The sequence below is a fragment of the Pteropus medius genome, unplaced genomic scaffold (assembly GCF_902729225.1).
Source record: "Pteropus medius unplaced genomic scaffold, Ma_sr-lr_union100, whole genome shotgun sequence".
In the NCBI taxonomy this organism is placed as follows: Eukaryota; Metazoa; Chordata; class Mammalia; order Chiroptera; family Pteropodidae; genus Pteropus; species Pteropus medius.
In genome coordinates, this window is record NW_024349803.1 from 344,382 (window position 1) to 361,312 (window position 16,931).

The following is a 16,931-nucleotide window of genomic DNA, read 5'->3' on the forward strand; positions in this document are numbered from 1 at the left end:
TTGCATTGCCATTTAGTTGCTGTATAACTTTGAGAAGTTACTTCATCTAGTCTGTTTCTCCATCTGCAAAATGGAAAAGGTAACAGTACGTAGCTCATAAAGTAATTTTAAGCATCCCAGGAGTTTGTGTATATAACTCAAGTAACACCACACTGGACACAGAGTAAGTGTTCAATAAATGTTAGCAATTAATACAATTATTAGAATGCTGCTTGGCACTGTGTAATGAACAAATAGCATGAGCTTTGCTGTTATTGGCTCTATAGAGTTTATTTCAAAATTGTAGGCTCTGTTACTGACTATTGGATTTGTGACCTTGGACAGACGACTTAATCTCATGAATGAACTTCTATCCTCATCTGTGAAATGGGATTGCTCTGAAATGAAGATCTTGAAATTGTTTTGTAAACCGTCAAATGCTATACAAACATTAACTGTGGTTTTGTACTATGTACAAGAATCTCAGGTCTGCCCCTTAAATTCCTAACTTCTAAAGTTTCTTCATATGTAATATGGGAATAGTGATCACATCTATCTCAAAGGGATGTTGTGAAAAAATTAAATTATTAAAGACAATATATTTCAAGTACCTAGCATGAGTGGGAGGTGGTCGGTACATGGTTACTTCCCTACCCCTTAATTAAGTGTTGCCTTTCAATGTCCTAAGGTGAAGGAAACCACAGGGTGTTGTGGGAAATTTATAGGATCAATAGCGCTGGGATTATTCTTGGCTCTGCCACTGTGTGACCTTGGGCAAGTAACTTCACATCTCTGAGCTTCCAGATTCCTTGCCTCTGACAAGGGATAAGACAGACCTACAGCGCAAAGTTTTAGGAAGATAAGACTGACCCAGCATGGACCCTATCTCACAGTAGGCGCCTGCTCAATAAGTGGGAGGCACTCTTATGGAAAGGCCTCAGTTGGAAGCAACGACCAAAATTCCTGAACCTGAAACCAAATGGGGTCATAATCTGAAAAATAAGCAATCCAGGCTCTACAAAAGTCAGCTGAGTTTTGGAGGGTCCCGCCCAGCACTACTTAGCTTGCCTGGACCCTGCCAGTGGACCGGTCAGGAGAAGGCCAGGAGAAGACCCAACCCTCCCAAAGTGATAGCCGGGGAGGAGGAGGCAGGGGGAGGAAGGAATGTACTGATTCACTGCCCCACCCATCCCCTGCCTCTAATCTCTCTTCCGGAATTTTACAGCCCTCTTTCACTGGGGTGGAGGCGTAGGGGGCAGGGCGCCGGTTACCGACGTCTAAAGGAACCCCCACCCCCATTACGTTTCCCCTTGCCAATCGGCTTTTGCGAGAAGCCCATAAGAGTCGTGCACACACCCCGGCAGTTTATTCTCAGGGGCCTCCCTGGGTTATGTTGGGGGGAGCCCAGCCGAGAGGGAGAGGAGCTGTGAATACCGAGAGAATTCAAGGCTGGCTCCGGGGGTGGGGCCGCGGGCGGAGAGTTCCCTCTCCTCCGGCGGGAATGAACTGGAAAGCTGCAGCTGAATCTCGGCTCGTGCCTGAGTGCACTTGGAAGGCCACGACCTCTCTTTTGATCCTTCCTGCGGCCAATCAGCTATCAGGATCCCATCTCCACCGCCGTCAGGTGTAACTGGATTTCAGCCAGAAATCCAAAAGGGAAACGACTTCAGGTACTGGCAGCGAGGGAGAGGGAAAAGTTAAAAAACATAACTCAACTTCTTTATTTTATCTTACTAAAGATGAGGCAGCCGAGACCCAGAGAGCGCCAGGATCTGCTCAAGGCGATCCTAAGAATCAGCTGCAGGCTCCAAGCCAGGTCTTTAACCTCTGGCGCTGTCCTGCCTGCTGGGTTAGGTTCATAGCATTCTCGGATACCTTGAGAATTAGTTTCCCCGTTTGGCAGTTGGAAAATGTCGAGGAATTTATTAATAACCGAAACAAGAGCTGTTGGAAGTGAAGCAGCAAATCTCTACACAACGAAGGGACTAAGAGATAATGATGTTCACAGCTAACATTTATTGGCCACTTCCTATGTGCCAAGCACTGTTCTAAGCACTTAATACGTGTTAACTAATTTTCACAACAATCCTAGAAGGTGGAAATTATTATTTTCCTTATTTTGCATAAGGGGAAACAGATTAATAACAGCGAAAGCAGTAAACCAAACTTGCCAAGGTCACCTAGATGCTATATGATAGAGCCAGGTTTGAACCCAGGGAGTGTTTGTCCAGGGCCCCACACCCTCAACCACTATGCCCTCTGATTCTCAAATGAGAATGTGGTTACAATCTACCTACATTCTGGATGTTGGTTTAGCAGTGTAAGCTCTTGTCATTATGGCAACCTGTTTCAGAGTGACTTAGATTATCTGTGTGTGTATATAAATGTTTAATATATGCTCTCTTCCTGTGATAATGTTTCTACACACTGAGACATCAAAGGACCAGGTTAAATGGGGCAATCAAGGTCACACTATGAAATTGAGAGCACCCCTTCTCCAAAGGTATAGTTATCTTAATTCTGTCAGGTGCTATGGCCAGAACCTTGACTTTTCCTCTGCAGTGGGTCCCATTTTACCTAGTAGTAACTTTGAGTACTCATCTCCACACCAGTGATCCTAACTGTGTGACTACTGCTGTGTTTTTCAAGGATGCCGAAACTGTTGCCATGCCCTTCAAAACATATCCCTTACTCCATCCTCAGCATGTGTGCATATAAATTGCACAATTGAAGGTTTCTTTCTTGGTTTAAAGCTAAATAATAGTTCATTTTTTGTTCAAGTGCAAACAAGAGAGAAAAATAAACTGGGCCTCACCAGTTTATTTTCATGTAATGAGAATGAGATGATCAGATCCTCCCTAAAAATGAGTTTGGATAGGAAGGAGAGCAAAAGGACTATGAACTCACCGAATTAATGTCTACAAGAACTTCAGAAGTCAGCTAGTGCAACCCCTCCTTTTATAGGCCCAGGTAAAGGAAAGGAGTTTTCCAGGCCACACAGAGTTGTTGAGAAGGGGTAAGGTGACCCATTGTGGGTAAGGAAATGGAAGGGCAGATAAAGAGACAAAAGATTAGATTAGCTTCAGTGTCAGAAGCTTTACCTTCTAGTTGTGTTTTAAAAATCTTTCCCTGCCCTCCCGCCTTAAAATGATACATGAATTTTATAGTATGTAAATTATACTTCAATAAAGCTGTTAAAAATAAGACAAGCTTCTTATAAAGATTTTTTGACTGAAAGAAAGAGTAAGAAAAAAGATATTGCTTTCATGTACCTAGAGGGTATTGTGCTGGATGAAATAAGTCAGATAGAGAAAGACAAATATCTCATGATTTCGTGTACATGTGGAATCTAAAGAACAAAATAAACAACAAAAAAAATGGAAATAAACTCATAGATACAGAGAATATTTTGAGGGCTACTAGATGGAAGGGAGGCTGGGGGGGACAGCGAAAAAGGGCAAAGGGATTAAGAAGTACGAATAGTTGCAAAATAGACATGGAGATATAAAGTGTAGCATAAAGAAAATAGTTAATAATGTAATAAATATGTAAGGGGAAGTGGGGTACTAAATTAGTGGGGGTGATTACTTTAAGAGTTATATAGATCTCTAATCACTATGCTGTATGACTGAAACTAATATATTATTATATGCCAAATATAATTGAAAAAAATTCATTGAATTGTACAATGTAAATATGAGCAACTAGTTGTCTAGTATATTTCAATAAAGCTAGGAAAAAAATTTTTTTGAATTATAGAAATAAATTATTAATAAAATAAAGTCCCCAACAATTATACCCAAAGAACCACTATTAACAATTTGTATTGCTCCTTCAGATTTTTCTCTGTACATTCATATTTTCCTGTGTATTCATATATGTGTTCACGTGTGTGTATTTAATAGAAATGGATTTCTCTAAACAATATGTCTTGGGCAGTCCATGTCAATTCATTTAGACCTATTTTACTCTTTTAAAGGCCGCCTACATTGTATGGCTCAACTACAATTTATTTAACAGGTTCTCTAGCGATAGATATTTGGATTGTTTCCAATATTTTGCTATTACAAACAGTACTGCAATGGCCATTTTTGCATAAACATTCCCTTTTAGGGGAATTCTATAGGATAAATTCCCAGATAAACTGTTCCTTTTAAAATAACATGCTTCATATATTTTCATTTTCATCTTTTTTTAAATGGCCTGACATAAAAGTCTGTTTCTGATCCAAATCATATAGAGTACTTAAAATATTGTACACATTAAATAAATGTTAGTTATTTTCGTGATTATTATGACTGTTATTTCACTGTATCATTAGTCTGGTCCGTAGAAGTTCATTCTTTCAGTCAATAATTATTGATGAGCTTCTGCCATGTGATGAGCCTGAGGATCCAACAGTGAAAAGATGTAGATCTTGCCCTCAAGAAGTTGAGAGTCCAGTTGTTGATGAATGTGTTAACCCGCAATTACACTAAGATAAGAACTACAAAAGTAGTAACTGCAGGGGAAATAAGGAAGCACAGAGGAGGGACAGGCAATAGAGGGATGATAAAAAAAAAAGAAGCAACAGCTTGAATTATCTAAAGAGAGAAGGTGGTGAGCATCCCAGCCACCAGAGGTATCCAGGAAGAAGCCAACACACTTTCTCCAAGAAATACTGGTAAGAACAATTAACCAAATCTGTGGTTCTCAAATGTTCACCCTGAGACTGGTACGAGGGCATGAAGAAAGAAGAAAAATAAGGATAAAGAAGTGAATTTTCATATGCTAAATATATTGTTTAAGGGACAGTCATTCTGAGCATATAGCCTTCCCGCTTTTTTTTTATATTAAAATGTCCTTCCTTTTATGAAGCAATGGCGGCAGTACATGATATTTTAATGTTCCTTTAGTGTTCTTGATTGGCCAGACTAAAAGCTGGCAACCATATCTGTCCCTTCCTCATTTTTTAAAGTTTTGACTATTGATAACATGTAAAAGTCAGGTGACTTCTAAAGTTCTTTACATCCCTGTGGCCATAGAGTCTCTGCTCAGGAACAATTAAGGCCTGAAGCTAAATTGAGTTTAGAATCTGTGAGCCAAATCCTTTTCAACAGACCCAGGGTAAAAATAAGTATGTAAGTACCTGAGTAAGTAAAAGAAAGAAAAACAATTTGGTACTCTCTCAAAAATTGTATTTTTTTGGTTCCCAAACCACATAAGAGTACCTCAAGTTTCCATATAGACTTGTTCTCCTGCCCCTGGGAAATGCAGCAGTGAAGAAGAGAAACCACAGAAATAACAGAGAGAAGTGATATGGGAAAAATCAATTTGGTGCAGTTTTCACAAACCTTTAAAATAGAGCGATTTAAGCGATGATGGGGTTTCATGATCAGTGGCGGCAGAGCCTATGATGGGAATGCTTGTTTTTTCCCTGGCGTTTCTCTAAGTGGGTGGGAGGGGAAGGAAAATGGTTTTTATCCACTTATAAGAAAATGAAAGCAATGAAAAGCAAAGTCTCCTGTAATGTCCCATTTAGAGGAACAAATGAAATGCAGCTCCCCTATAGCCAGAAAATTCAGGCCCTCAAACAGGCACTGGGCAGGCCTTCCCTGCCACTGCTGCAGGAACTAAGTAAGTATTCACCAACACACCTGGCACTACTGTTACCATGGCAACTCCTCACCTTTTGCATTCCTTGACTTGGGGGTTGAGACTGGTTCAGGGCATATTTGAGTTTTCATGTTTCTCCTTGGCTTCTGAAAAAGAAAAAGGGAGGAGAGGGAAAGGATTCTAAGTCGGCTCGCCTGCTGCTTTGGCCATTTGCTTCTCAGCTTGTGTAACTAGGCTTCACTGGGTGAGAGGGCCCTGTAGCAGAGCCCAAAAGACTTAGGCTCAAATCCCAGCTCTTTAATGAATCCATTTATTCATTTGAAGAAGCCCTCCTCTGGGTCAGGCACTAGCAGGTACAGAGAGATGACTGAATAGCCAGAGAGCTGGCAGTCCAGAGGGAAGGCTGGGTCATTAGATGACCACAAGCCGCTACAGTAAGTGACTTCACAGAGGCAGGTTCTGATTCTATCACTGCCTAGAAATAGGGGAGGGGAAAAATGATACGAAACCCACACTGCATTGAGACTCTTAGGAATACTCCAGCAAGGATTCCTTCCTCTTGGGCCCACTAGAGTTCGGCATGAAGGCATCATATTAAGGGTGACGAGAGTTGAGATTTACACTTTGACCTCAGGCAAGTTAATCCACTTTCCTGAGCTTCAGTTTCCCCATCTATAAATCAAAGTTATATATAACAATGAAGCAAAGAGCAAAGAGACCCAGATCCAAACCTTGACTCTTCAGTGCCCAAGTAAGTCACCTGAGTTAACTCCTCTGAGTCTGTTTCCTCACCTGTAAAGGGTAATCATAATTATAACAACTTTTAAGAGTGTTGCTAGAATTAGATGAGATACATGTAAACCACATAGCACCAGCATATAATAAATGCTAGTCGCTTCTTATTACAGAAGTAGAGCTCCTGATCCAGCGCCTAATGTGTCCTAAATCAGATATTATTGTTATTATTGTTACATGGAGCCTGGTTGGCACTCTGTAAACATTACTTTTTCAAGTTAGCCTTAGCCTCTCTCCTAGGCTGAATGAAGGGAAGAGGGCCTGGGCTTGGCCCCATGGGGCCTCTTTGGAGACTGAGATGGGGGAAAAGGCAGAGGGAGTACGTCAGCTCTGATGCAATCACAGGCTCATTGCTTGGCCCACTTCCTCCTCTTTGGGTGTTTACTGGAGATTGGATTCCACAGGAACCCTTGGAAGTGTGTGCTGACAGTGGGGGTGGGCAGCACACAAAACTGTCCCTGCTTCAGGGACAGTTAGTTTAGGGAGAAAGTGATACTGTGCCCGCCTGGGCCTCACGCGCCCTAGGCTCAGGGACACAAGAAAGAGATACCAGGTGTGGAGTCCAGAGGGAGGGGCAGGGAGAGCAGGCTTCTGATTGATGCTGGGGCCAGCTTCCAGATCCAGCTCTGGGAGGCCCAATGAATAAGCCCTTTATCCCCAAGCTAAGAAGGTCAGGGGAGGGAGCCACAGAAGGGGGTCTCAGGTGATGAGGAGCCTCAGAACAAGCTCAGAGGATCCTGTCCCTTCCTTCTCAGTAGAAATCCTAGCTGGAGAGAAGGTTAAGAACCTTGTTTTCCAGCTATTTGCCTAGGATCTTCATCAATCTTACAGCCTTGCCGAGTCACCTAGACATATCCTGAGAAATGCAGTGTTGCATAGTGGTAAAGAACGTGGGCTTCTGGCCGTCAATTCTCAGCTCTTCCAGTTACTGGCTGGATGCCCCAGGCAAGTCACTTCACCTCTCTAACTCTCAACTTCCTCCTGTCAAACAGGATAGTAAGAGTACTCAATGCCAGAGATAAAGCCTATAGACCCATTGAACAGTGCCTGACAATTATAAAAACCCTCAATAACTGTTAGATATTATTATTTTTATTAAGACCTATAGAGCGGCAGAGGAGAAAAGCGTCCCAGCATCATCAGCTATTTGCTCCCGGATCTAAGCACCAGATTCCTCCAGTGCTTAGAGACCTTTTTTTTTTTCCCCCCTGAAGCTGGGGCTAATTGTCCTTCTTTGAATATCTAATGACTGTTTCTCGGTTATCAAGAAAGAATCAGACTTCCCCTCCCCCAGAGCTGTGAAACCCAGTACAAAAAGCTTGCTCAAGCTCCTGAGTCATTCAGCAAAACCAGCCCGAGATAATCAGTGGATCAAGGAAACTAGATGCAGAGTGGGAAAAACCCAGCCACAAAGCCGAGGCCTCTTCTTAGGGCAATTCCCTTTGCTGGCCCCTAGAGTGAGCTTTCATTTTGGTTCCACAAACAAGACAGCACCTGGCAGCTAAGTCCTTCCCAGGCCCTCCCGTACCCGGAACAAGACATTAGCTACACCTGGGTCTCTACCCACAGCCAGGCCTTCCCAAGGAATCTTGTCTGTCACAAACTCTTCTGCCCCTGGACAAACTCTCTCCTTCCCTCCACACCCCAGTTCTAGGGAGAGTCGACACTCTGTCTCCCATACTCCCTGCCCACTCATTTCTCAGCCCCTGTAACTTGACTTCTGCCCAACTACTCCACTCCCATCACACTCACTGATGATCTCTTAATGCCAAATCTAAAAGATTGTCTCTAGGCTTTTCCTTCTGGCTTTCTCTAAACACTTGGCACTGTTAACCACTCTCTTCTTTAAAGTCTCCTTCCTGGACTTTTGTGAAGCCACAGCCCCCTGGTTCTCCTTCTCCCTCTGCAACCAGCATTTTTTAGCACGGATTTCTGGCTGCTTTCCGCTCCTTAATTGTTGCTTTTTGGGGTTCTGCTCTTACTCCTCTTCCCTTCTTATTGTCCATACTGCCTCCCAGGTTTAATCGTTGCCCAGGTCTTTAACTTCCACCTCTTTGCTAAAGATTTCCCAGACTATATCTCCAGCCCATATTTTCCCCCTAATGCTACCTGCCTACTAAGCAGCTCTACTTGCATGATCCCAACCAAGAACAAGCTCAACATGCCCAAAACTGAACTCTGTACCTCCCCCTCAAACCTGCTCCTTCTCCTATGTTCCTGACCTTGATGAATGACATCACCTTTTCTCCTGTTACCCAAGCCAGAGGCTCAAACATCATCCTTGCTTTGTCCCTGCCCTACCTACAAATCACCATGATCTTAACATCTTATAAATCTCCCTCTTTCCTCTCCATCCTCACTGTTTCTGCTTCAGTTCAGGCCTTCATCATGACTTGAAGCCTAGATGATTACACGCCTTATAGGTGAGCCCTAGGCCTGAACTTCTTCCGCCTTTCTACTAGACTTGTCTTGGAGTGTCTGCCCAACTACAGTCCCTTTCCTGAGGACCCACTGTTGCCCACAGACCTTGCTGAAGAGGTGCCCCTAGGTTCCTTGTTGACCTCACTGAAGCCTATCCTGCCCATCACCATGGTGTTTTGAACCAGAGGTGCACATTTGACCCAAGCTGGGCTGAATTCTGTCTCCTAGGATTCTGAAACTGGGACATAGTGACTCTAATTCAAATACCTCCAAGGGTCACTTCAGTAATGAGTGAAACAGTCCAATGAGAGACAGTAGGGAATGGGCAATTGTGGTAAATGGAAAGTCTGTGCCTTGTCTAAAAGAAGCAGCTGCTACTCTGCTCTGGCAGATGGTTGCCATGGGAATATAGGCCCAGACTTGACAGATATTCCGATTTTCCAGATTTTTATTTCAAATTTCTCAATTTTTGAATATTGGGCACCAATTCATTCTTTTAAATGCCACAGGCTAAGAATATCTTGTGCATCATATCTGGCCTACAGGGTTGCCAGTTTGTAATCAGTCAGGTTTAGGCACTGGACCCAAAGCTGGGGACAGCCATTTTCTGCTATTTGTATGGAGAAACAGAGAAAGCCCTCTGCTTAGATGAAAAAACAAAGCCTGTTCCCACAGGTTCCTTGCCTCCCAGGTTTACCAAAAGCCCATGTTTTCAGGCCCAATATCTCCTGCCCTGCTTTCTAAGACAAGAACTGCATAATAGTTAAAGTTATGGGCTCAGAAGTCCGACAGACCTGAGTTCAAGTGGTGACTCTGCAACCCCCCAGCTGTGTGCTCATGAGCAAGTCACTTCACCTCCCTGAGCCTCAATTCCTTCCTCTGTCAAAGGGGTAGTTTCTTCATAGGGTTGTTATTGGGATTAAAGGAGATGTTGCTCAGAAAGTTCTTAACACGGTGTCTGGCACCCAGCAAACATGGAATGAATGTTAGCTGCTATTATATTATTATTATTATTATTATTATTATTATTATTATTATTATTATTACTACTATTCCCATTAGTAGTAGTAGTAATCCTCTTCAGCCCAGTCCTCTCTCTCATAGCACTTTCTTGTTTGTTTAACTCTCTGGGTATTTACCATTTGCTCTTATTACTTATCATGATTTTATCTGCCTTGGTGTATAGTAAGCGCCTAAAAAAAAAAGTGCACATTTTATTTCTATAAAGAAGGGAGGAGAAAGGAACTAGAGTTGAAACATAGCGTTTTGTGCATAGTAGGTGCTCAAGAACCATTTATTTGTTGGTACACTACTGGAATTTAAGCTCCATGAGAACAAGGACCTTGTCTCTCTGATTCACCATTGTATCCCCTGAGCACATATAGAACCCCCAATAAATGTATATGGAATAAAAGAATAAAAGTCATCTCCTCACCCTTCTCCAGGATTCTTTAACATATCCTAAGAAGGTTATTGGTGCAAGTTTCAATTCAGTTTTAAAATAGTAGTTTCTGGAACCTCTGTTAATAGCACTCCAGTTTTCCTTTGGAGAATTGTCCTTCCCCCACTCCAGTCAATGTGGCTGACCCACGACAGCTCTAGAAATGGTCATGTGACCCAGGACTAGCCAATCAGAGGAAACTGTCCCCTGGCCACAGTGATTGGTTCAGGATGGGCTTATAACTCAATCAAAACCAATCAGAGCCAAAATGACTGGAAAGGAGAAATTTGCTTTCCACAGAGAAAACTAAGTCATGAGAATATAAGCCTAGAGCTGCTAACAGTCATATTACCACCATGAGGAGGAAGCCTACCTAGGAATGAAGCAAACACAGAAAAACGTCTGAGAAATGGAAAGAGATAGGTTCCTAATTGTATTTTTTTTTTAAACAAGTGGATCTAGCTATGCCTGAAGCCGAAAACTTGACTGCTCTGGTAGAGAAAATAAATTCCCTTTTTTTGTTTGTCATCTTAAGATTCTGTCACTTATATCCAAAAGAGTGCTGGTTAACATTTGGATTTTATAAATAGAGAGTTATGGTAGACATAGACATACACTTTTGTAGGAATCTTCTCAGCCTATGATGATCTTCTTTTTTGAAGAACTGCCCCCTACTCACAGATTAGACTAACAGCCATGTTTCTACTTCCAAACCCTGCACCCCAAGGCCGCAACCTATTGGACCATAAGTAGACATGTATTGCAGTATAATCAGATCAGATTCTCTCTCCCGGGGATTCAGGTTTAGGACTGAATGATACTACTTCCTTCTGAACTGCTGCATGCTTAAACTGAGCGGATGTAAAATTGGGAGCTAGAACAAGGTTACATTCATGGAGCATCAGAGAAGCTGATCATCTGAAGAAGAATGAGGCTGACGCACACATGGCAGCAGAGGCCGGAGGCTATGATTTTCTAGAGAGAGAGAGAGAGAGAGAGAGAGAAGGAGACAGAGACAGAGACAGATAGAGACAGAGACAGAGACAGACAGAGAGAGACAGAGAAAAGAAAAAAAAATTAGGGAAAAAGAGAGCAACAGAGAGAGCTGCTTCCTCATCCCTCATGAGACTTATTACTTCTCCTCTTGAGTTCCATGAGATTTCTCTGCGTGCATATAACTCTTCCCCTACCTTGCTTTTTTAAAAAACCTAAAATAGCTTTAGTGTTTTGGGGATTTTTGTTTTGTTTTGTTTTGACTTGTAACTAAAAGGTTTTTAGACAACTGTCCTAGGAACAAGTCTACAGCCAAGGTGTCCTGTTCACTAGGTTGACAAAGACGCTGGCTTCCTGAATCGAGATACCCCCACGTCCAATTACTAGCTGTGTAACCTTAGCCAAAACACCTGGAGTCACTAAACTGGCTCCCCACTCTGTAAAACAGAATAAGAATGCCTACCCTACCAGGTTGTTGTGAAGACTGAATGAGATAAGGTGGAAAGAAGAGTTTAGCACAGCAGTGGGCACCGAAGCCATGTAATCACTATGTGCTGAATGCTGAAGAGAGATTAGATCCAACCCTAGAGCCAGTCCACTGTTAGGTCCCCGCCAGGACTAGAAAAGGAAGCTTAAAGGGACAACCCTTTTCCCCACCAGCACCTTTTTCATCTCATTTGTACCAATTTTTCAAGAACATTGAAAAGGAAAGGCTTATTTTTATTTTTCAAAGTACTCATTCTGGAACTCTATTATATGTAATAAGACAAGATAAAATACATATGCATAAAGATGCTCATTGCAGCAGTGTCTATATTAGAGAAAAATTGGAGATGACTTAAGAGTCCAACACTGTGTTTTGCTTAATAGATGATAGTACTTACATACAATAGAATGTTATGGAGATTTGGAGGAGAAAAGACAATATTTTAAAATAAAAATAAACATGGAGTAGAATGCAAAATGTTGTGCAGTATAATGCAAAATCTGTCTGTATTCTTAAGGTAAAAGCCCAATATGTCAAAGAAGGTCCTTCCTCTCTCTTGCATTCCAGCACCACACACACTGTCTCACATATCACCCACCCAGCAATGCATTCATTCATCTTCTCTGCCTTTGGGGTAACTTGGGTGGAAAAATTTAAGAAGCATTTACGTAAGTACAAGTCCTGAGGCCTCTAACATTAAGGTATTGACAAGGATAGATGTCCACAACATCTTCCAAGTGGGAAAAAGCAGTTTACAAAACTATTGCCAAAAATGCGAACAGTGTTTATCTCATGCCATGGGATTTCAGGTAGTTTTTTTTTTTCTTCTTTGAAATTGTATTTATTATTTGTTTTAATAATGCATGTGCATTATATTTGCGATTAAAAAAATAAAACTATTTTCATAGGGGGTGGGCAGCTACATTGATTTTATTTTCTCCTATATTGGTCCTCAATGCACATTCTATCAGATTTCCTCTAACACATCTTCCTTCTTGAAGAATAGGGAGATTTACCCAGCTGCCCAGTCCTCTGTGGAGCTGCTCCAGACAGAAACAACTCATACAGGGAGGAGAGCCTCTCACGAGCCCGGCTCAAGCACTAGGCAGCTTACTACTACCCTCTCCTGGTCAGAACAGGTCAGAGCGTGATCTAGCTTAACAGCAGCACCCAACGTACTCTGACAGCCAAGGTCATCCCAGAGCATGACTTTTGGCTACCCCTTCAGTCATCAGTGTGCTGTACACCAGCATCAGTAGCTCAGCACTCCACCCCAAAACAGGCCATAATCTGGATTCAGCCAGGCTGAGCCTAATGACTACAAACCCATCTAGACAGTGCTATCCACTCCAGGCCAGAGGCTCCCCGGAGACACTCTGTCCCAGCTGCTAGAGCAAGTGCTGGAGAGTTTTCCTACTGATGGTCAGGACTGCAGAAGGTAGGGCTGCAGAAAGATAACTGCAATCATCCTAATCATAAAGAGCTTGCCCTTGTATGGTTCTTTTTACTTATCAAAGTATTTCCCAAGACAGCTTGACATGTACAAATAAATTCACACAAGGATGTTTGCTGTGGAATTGTTGGTAACAGCAAAAAACTGGAAACAGTCTAAATATCTCTTAGTATGGGAGTGTTTGGACAAAATGGAATAGCATGCAGTTGTTAAAAAGAATGAGGCAGATCTGTATGTGCTGCTGTGGACAGATCTCCAAGATTCGTTGTTAAATTTTTTTTTAAATAGCAAGATGTGTAATAGTCGAGTATGAGTGTGTGTCTTAAATAAGGATCTGTGTAACTATAGACATACTTATTTAGTTATGCATAGAATATATTAGAAGGAAACACCAGAAAATAATGACTGCTTCTGGGGGTGGCAGTACTGAGGACATGGCAATAAGAACTACTTTCACGACATACATTTTTGTATAGTTAAGTTGTTTGCCTAATGTGCATGTATTATTTTTCAAGATAAAATTTGTTTAAAATCTTAAAATAATATTTTTCAAAAGACAGTTGAATATGATGGAATCAGAAAGACTTGATTTCAAATCTACATTTTGAGACTTACCAATTATATAACCTTAAAATCATTTAACTACTCTGAACCTCAATTTTCTTGTATCTGAAACAGTATTAGTAACATAAGTCTCATGGCATTGTTGTGAGGATTAAAGATAAGCATTTGATATCAGGACAATCTCCTTGTCTCCAAGTGGGTATTATTCACACCGACTTCTATATAGTTAACACCCTCTAGAGATGAACATTGTGATGGCCCTGGTAACACAGGCCTAGTACATAGTAGATGCAGAGAAAATAACTTATAATTTTGATATAAATTATCTTATTTTGATTAGTCATTTCTTCAAAGAATTTTACACATGAAGAAATAGGAATAAATCAGCAGTCATACTTGGTTTGGAACATAGGTCTCCAAATCCTACTCTAACTTGAAAGCAAAGCACTAGGAAGATTGGCCTAAAGGCAATGTGTGGGAAGAACAAAAGAGAGGATAAGAGTTAGGGATCATGGGCAGCCCAAACCTGAATCTTGGCTTCTTGTTTTCCTCCCCGAACAACAAGAGTTTCAGCACCCGCTCCAGCTTCTCCACCAGCTACAAGAGCCTGGGCTCTGTGTAGTCACTCAGCCATCGGGGCCAGCTGGCCAGCAGCGTGGCCAGCATATATGCCGGGGCACGGGACTCGGGCTCTCGGATCTCTCCATCCCACTCCACCAGCATCCAGGGTGGCTGGAGGCCCAGGGGCCTTGCCATGGGGATGGCTGAGGGTCTGGCATAGGGGACATCCAGACTGAAAAGGAGACTGCAATGCATGAATAACCACTTGGCATCCTACCTGGAGAGGGTGAGGGGCCTGGAGGCTGATAATCAGAGATTGGAGAGCAAAATCCGAAAACACCTGAAGGAACCCCCGGTCAAAGACTGGGGACATTACTTCAAGACCATCGAGGACCTGAGGGCTCAGATTTTTGCAAGTTCTGCGGACAATGCCCGCATCGTTTTGTATAATGACAATGCCTGTCTTGCTGCTGATGACTTCAGAGTCAAGTATGAGATAGAGCTGGCCATGTACCAGTCTGTGAAGAATGACATCAATGGGCTCCAAAAGGTCACTGATGACACCAATATCACTTGACTATAGCTAGAGACAGAGATCAAGGCTCTCAAGGAGGAACTGCTCTTCATGAATAAGAACCATGATGAAGAAGTAAATGGTCTACAAAACCAGACTGCCAGCTCTGGTTGACCATGGAGTTAGATGCTCCCAAATCTCAGGACCTCAGCAAGATCATGGCAGACATCCGAAGCCAGTATGACAAGCTGGTTCAGAAAATGAAGAGGAGCTAGACAAGTACTGGTCCCAACAGATTAAGGAGAGCACTACAGTAGTCACTTTGCAGATCACTGAGATAGGAGCTGCTGAGATGACACTCACAGAGCTGAGGCGTACGGTCAAGTCCTTGGAGACTGACCTATACTTGATGAAAAGCGGGGGGGCGGGAAAGAAGTACTAGATTGTACACTGAAAACTACAAAACATTGTTGGAAGAAATAAAAGACCTAAAATATATCATAGACTTAAATGGAAAGAAATCCCATGTTTATGTATTGGAAGGAACAGATGGCATTCTGGGGAGTAAGATGGCAATGGTCTCCAAACTGATCTGCACTATCAATGCAAAGCCTCTCAGGATGTCAGCTGGCTTTTTTGCATAAATTGACAAGCTGATCTTAAAATTCATATGGAAATGCAAGAGACACAGAATAGCCAAAACAATCTTGAAAACAGAAACAAATTGCAACCCTATTACGTAGCTAAAATAATCAATGTGTGGTACAAGCATAAGCATATGCATATAAAGGATTAGAAATGAGAATCCAGAAGTAAACTGTTACATTTATGGTCAATTAATTTTAGATAAGAGTGTGAAGACAACAACTGGATATCCATGTACAAAAGAAAGTAGTTAGAACCCTACTCATAACATATAAACAATTTACTTCAAAATGTATCATAGACCTAAATGTAAGAGCTAAAACGATAAAACTCTCAGAAGAAAACATCAGAATAAATCTTTATGACATTGGATTAGGCAATAGTTTCTTAGATATGACACCAAAAGAACAAGCAACCAAAAAAAATAAATAAATTGGACTTCGTACCATTAAAAACTTTTGTGTTTTAAAGGACATTGGAGGAATGAAAATATTCTGGAATTAGAGTGTGGTGATGGTTGCACAACTCTGTGAACATACTAAAAACCACAGAACTGTATACTTAAAAGAGTGAATTTTCTGGTATGTGAATTATATATCAATAAGTCTGTTATTTAAAAAAAAAAGAGTTGGAGATTGTTAGATGGGAAACACTCATTATTTCCTTCATGAGGAAGACATCCATTGGCTTCTCTCTGCCTCCAACTCACTCCTTCCCTAAAAGGAGAGAAGTGACTTAATCAATCTGAGTTTGGAAGAAAAAATTCCCAAGCTCTGCACACTCCTCTCTTCCCAGAGGAGGCATGCTGCCCTCTATGCCCTAAGTTCTACAATATCAGGCACTGCCAATGAATGGGAAGTAAAGGTGGTCTCATTCTAGGATCAATATTAGGAAACACACATATCCACAAATGTAAGCCACTATCTCCAATATCAGTTTCATCAATAACAAGGCTGCTATTTTGGTCTCCATATGCCTATTTCTTCCTCTTATTTCTCAAATGACTCAGAACTTCTGCAAGCAAGGAGGGTGCTATTTATTGACTAATTGTCAAGAACCTTTAGAAGCATTGGGGGCCCTCGTGTGAATACCATTAAATAGCTATCTGTATATCACAGAAACATTGAGTTTGGAGAGGTAGTATAGAGCAATGAAATAGTCAATGGACCTCATTTCTTCTTCTAAATTCATTCATTCATTTATTCAACAAACAAATAAATAAATATTAATTCAACAAATATTTTTCAAGTACCTAGCATGTGCCAGGCATTGTTAAAGCTGGTGATTCAGCAGTGGACAAAACTGACCAAAACCCTTCTATAATAGAGCATACATTTGATGGGCAAAACTGACAATAAACCAGAATAAATATGTACATATTTATTATAAATATATATATACGTATAATATATATATTATCTTAGATGATGTTAAGTCCTAAAGAGAGGGAAAAAAAGTAGCATAGGGAAAGAGAATAAAAAAA

The 16,931-nt window shown here is 41.5% G+C and overlaps 1 long non-coding RNA gene and 1 pseudogene across 1 annotated transcript; one reads left to right on the forward strand and one right to left on the reverse strand.

Moving 5' to 3' along the window:
- On the reverse strand, positions 1–10,367 carry LOC120581985 (uncharacterized). Its single transcript, XR_005647411.1, has 3 exons — positions 10,226–10,367; positions 5,648–5,720; positions 1–1,652 (listed from the first exon to the last, which is right to left on the reverse strand). It is a non-coding gene; the product is annotated as an uncharacterized LOC120581985 (long non-coding RNA).
- Positions 10,368–14,239: 3,872 nt separating this feature from the next.
- On the forward strand, positions 14,240–15,245 carry LOC120581916 (keratin, type I cytoskeletal 18-like; annotated as a pseudogene).
- Positions 15,246–16,931: the final 1,686 nt, after the last annotated feature.